Genomic DNA, 5196 nt, shown 5'->3' with positions numbered 1-5196 from the left:
TTTGTTTGTTTGTTTGTTTGTTTTTACTTCCCTCTCTTGAGAAGATCCCAATGTACAAATAAAATTAATAAAACTCTTCCTGGGCCTGAGATGTGGCTCAGTGATACAGTTCTTGAATGCATGCACAAAACACAAGGTTTGATCCCTAACACCACAAAAAAGGAAAAAATAAATAAAAATCGGAGCTTTAAAAAAAAAAAAAACCTCTGAGTTCTCTGAGCTAATCAACTCTTGTGTAAATTGTACAATTAGATCCAGCCAAAGAGCCCACATAAAAACTAGGGAGAGCAGGATGTGGTGGTGCGCACCTGTGATCCCATCACCAGGGAGGGAGGCTGAGACAGGAGGATCACTGCGAGGTCCAGGCTACAAAGTGAGTTTATGGCCATCCTGCAGTACAGAGTGAAACCTTATCTCAAAAAGTAAAAACAAATCAAAAAATAAGAACTCAGGAGAGCTGAGAGAGAGATGCTTCTTCCTTCCCTACCATGCCAGTATTACGCTTCTATCATCCCTGTGTGGTCCTTTTCAAAGCCTAGGGGAAAAATACTTTGTGTATGAGGCTATTGATTTTCACTGTGAGTTAAACACATATTAATGATTACAATGCTGGAAAACAGTACATCAGAAATAATATGACAGGGGTCCCCTCCAGTGCCACAGTCCTGAAATAATCACTACTGGATATGGTGTATTTTGGTATATTTGGTGCATGACCTTTGGTATATTTTGGCATATTTTCTGTCAGTTGTTTCACACGCACATTTTATGCTTTAAAATGTAAATTCACCATCATTTCTTAAATATTCCCATATGTTTGGATACATAAATTGTTTTACTATTATAAATAATGTTATAATTAGCATCTATTACATAAATCATTGTGCATATTTTCTTGGGGAAGACTCTTAGAAGTAGGATGATTAAACCAAGAGGAATTACTATACTTATGATTCATAAATTACTCTTCAGATAAATTGCCAGGTTACTCTTCAAAAGCATTTATGCATTTGTGACAACTATGAAGAACCTTCTGAACCAGGTGTGGAAGCAAATGCCTGTAATCCCAGCACCAGCACTCAGGAGGTTGAGACAGGAGGATCACTTCGAGTTTGAGACCAGCCTGGGGGCTACAAAAGTGAGCACAGGGCCAGCCCAAACTGCATAGCAAGACCATGTCTCAAAAGAAAAAAAAAAAAAAAAAACCTTCATTCTTCTAAGTAACTGCAAATTCTTAAGAATGATATAAAGATTAATTTACTTCAATTAATTTTTATAAACTACACTTTGTTTTTTTCAAACTACACTTTCTAAATAGTAAATATTTTCTAGAATTTGCTGTGTGGTACACATTTGTGCTGGATGCTTTATCTACATTTTCTCTTTTAGTGCTCATAATACCTTTATGATATAGGAAATATTATCTGCATTTTACAGTTGAGGAACTTGAGGCTTAGAAAGAGAGACTAAGAAAATTGACCTAGGTCACATATGAGGAAACAGAAAATTATAACCCCCTAATAATGATTTAATTATCCTTAGTCAGAAATTATATGAGACCAAAGGCCACAAGCCTTAGATCCCCATTAATGAGTAATCTAGAAGAGAAGATGTTGACACAGGTGCTTGAAAATGATGAAGTGTTACCTGGCCATTATATCTTGGGCAAGTTTGCATAAAGTATGGTCACACCTCAGTTACCATCCTGTTTATGTTAAATCTGTTATACTATAAGCTGTCTTCATGAAGTTGAGCTTTGTTTTCTAAGTTGAGCTTCTTTTTGTGGACTTAACACTAATACCCCACTCCCAAATTCATGACCCCCCCCATGTGATGGTTCTAACAGAATGGTACCTTTGGGAGATAATCAGGTCTAAATCAGGTCATGAAAAATATATAGTAAACACTGTGAAATAGAAAATGTTCAAATGGGATGAGGAACAGGGAGGAGAAAAGGAAAGAGGCAAAGGCAAAAAAAAAAAAAAAAAAAGAAGGAAGAAATGGAAACAAAACTTTTTTAAATAATTGTATTCAGAAACAAATAGCAATGAGACAGTTTCAAAACTGATTACTAGCACAGTTTCAATAATTAATACATTGCATATTGTTGTCTTAGTGGTTATTCACTGTACAAGATGTAGACATGATATCCTGTCCACAAACACTATTAGAACAAATCTCTCTATTCACTGGATTAAGAGAATACAGCTATATATCTATCCTAACTATTTTGAGTATACAGAAGCAAAATGGTCGTTCATTCATATCCCCCTTTTTTGGTTAGTTAACAAAACTTTTATAATTAAGGGAGGGATAAAGGAGGGTGGGGGATAGAAAAAGGGATCGAGATATATCATGCACAGATGCAAAATCCCTACAATGAGTGTGATCATTATACATAACTAACACTTACCAATAAACTTAATTAATTAAAAAATTCAGGTCCACAGGGTAGAATCCCAGTGATGATATTAGTGCCTTACAAAACAAAGATACAGCTTCTTCTGTCTGCCAGTGTTAGAACACAACATGACAGCCACTGCAGGCCAAGATGGAGGCCCTTACCAGAACCCAACCATGCTAGCACTGAGTTCAGACTTCCAGCCCCCTGAGCTAGGAGAAAATAAGTATCTGCTCTTCAAGTAATGCTACTGATATTTGTTATGGCTGTTGCCTAAAGCTTGCCTCTAAGTTTGTTGACTAAGACCAGCAAAGGAAACTGAGTTGTTTGCTCAAGGCCATAAACTGACTGTTGAACTCATCAATTGAAGACAACTAGCTCCTTGTGACCCCCTTGACTTCATTAAGTCACTTTGCTAATGACTTCACTTGTTTTTTGACTAGCACCATGACTACTGCCTCCATATGGCTCTCACACCACCTATGTCAATTTGTTCTTTCTTAGCTATCCAAATTTGCAATTATGAGCTGAATTAATTAGATTACTCATTATTTTCTCCCTCATCAGACTATAAACTCCACAAAAGGTGAGACTATGTATAGTTTGGGGCTTTGCAAGGGGAACAATATAATATAGGACACATTTTTTAAAAAAAATTTTAGGACATGTATTTTATAAGATTATTTATAGTAGTCACTCAAAGAATCATATACAAGAGTGCAGGAAATCTGTCCACACACTAAAGACCAAAGAGTCCAGCTGAGGGCCTGGATCCCACAGCAATGTCCTGCATGAGTCCAAACGAAAACCTAGAGTCCAAAACAAGACACCCCATGAGTCCAACTTGAGGTCTAGAGCCCATGACGATGTCTCATGCAGGCCTATTTCACAGATCTGCACTGGAAGGCTCAAAGGTCAGTGGTGGAAGCTAGAAAGTCTGTGCCAATGGGAGGAAGGATCTGTACTAGCAGGCTGAGGGATCTGAACTGGATCCAGGATGCAATGCTCAAGGTAAAAAACCAGAGCTCACCCCAGAAGTACCACAGCCATCCTCAGCAACAGTGAGGTCCCAAGGTCCTCCAATGACGAGGGAGGCCAAGTTTCTGTCAGGAAAGCCAACGTGACAAGCTTCTCCCTGAGGCTGAGCTGTGCACCCTCTTCCCCTCCAGAACCAGGAAGCGATGCTCAAAGTGAGGACCAGAGCTCCTCCAAAGTGAACCATAACCATTCTCCGCGACGGCGAGGTCCTGAGTTCCTCCTCCTACAAGAACAGTCAAATTCATCAGGAAAGCCAACATGACAAGATTCGCCAGCAGAACAGCCCAAGAGAACCAGCAGCTCCCTAGCAGCTCCCTGACAGCTTTCCTAACAGCTTCCCTAACAGCCTCTAAACTTCCTCTCCCATTCTGCCTCTTATGCTGCTGGCAACAATCCTCAGGTGGGCCTCCCACACCCAGCACCACACTGGTTCAGTTCAGCTGAGTGTCACAAGCTACTCACCAGTTGTCAATCCACCACACTGTGCTTGTCAACACTATATTACTAATATTTAATGAGCCTAGCACAGAGTGAATGCCCAGTAATGTTTTTTTTCTGTACTGGGGATCAAACTTGGGACCTTGCACATGCCAGGCAGGTGCTTATGCCGCTGCGCTATCTTCCTGGCCCACCGTAAATACTTGATGAATACACGAATGAATGTCTGCTTACACACACTGTATAGCTACACAGCTGGCAGGGGTCCCACTGAGGAAGGAGAGCTAGCATGATGAAGAAGTGGAGAAGGCCGGGGAGATGGCTCAGTGGAATAAGTGCTTGCCTGGCAAGTGCAAGGTCCTGAGTTCAATCCCTGGTACCACAACAACAACAACAAAGGTGGAGAAACTGAATGTTGTATCCAGAGGGGGAAAGTTCACTGGCCTTAGAATAGTCAGAGGTTGGTAAAGACTGAGATGGCTAAGTAATAAAGCAGTGGTGTTCCAACCATGTTCCTCCAAGACTTTGACAGCACCTCAATGTTCTGTACTGTGGCCTGAAAAGAGTTGTCCCACTAAAATAAGATAATCTTAAATGTCATCTCAAGTTTAATTTTCTCCATCTTAAATTTTCATTTCACACTTTTTTTTTTTTTTTTTTTTTGGCAGAACTGGACATTGAACTCAGGCCCTTGCGCTTGCCAGGGAAGCATTTATTCTCTTAAGCCATCTCCCTGGCCCCAATTTCATGCATTTCTGGTGAGCCTTTGACAAGCTATCTCCACCCAAAGACCTACTATATTGTAGCAAGTGATATAATAAATACTGAGAATAAATATGTTTATCAGTGCTACATGACAGGCCCACTGAGTGTGTTTGTAAATACCTAAGGAAGGTCAGGGATATAGCTCAGCAGCACAAGCACCTGCCTGGCAAGTGCAAGGTCCTCAGTTTGATTCCTGGTACCTAGATAAATAAATGAAAGAAAGAAATGAAAAAAGAAAAGACCTAGGAAAAAGCCAGGCATGAGTGTACACCTGTAATTCCAGAACTTGAGAGGCTAAGGCAGGAGGATCACTGCGAGTTCAAGGCCAACCTGAACTACATAGCAAGCTCTTGTCATAAATAAATAAATAAATAAATAAATAAATAAGCAAACCTAAGAAGAAGAGCTGCAGATGGTAGAATTTGTTTCAAGGAGGCAGTAGGGAGATGGCCCCAAGTCCCCAAGCTTTCAAAGGCATTTTATGCTGAGGACCAGCCTGACTTGGTACAGGACAGGCAATAATATTAGTGAATTGTCACAAAAACAGAGGACCT

The sequence above is a fragment of the Octodon degus genome, unplaced genomic scaffold (genome assembly GCF_000260255.1).
Source record: "Octodon degus isolate 3935 unplaced genomic scaffold, OctDeg1.0 scaffold00067, whole genome shotgun sequence".
Lineage (NCBI taxonomy): Eukaryota > Metazoa > Chordata > Mammalia > Rodentia > Octodontidae > Octodon > Octodon degus.
This window is presented reverse-complemented; position numbering follows the sequence as displayed.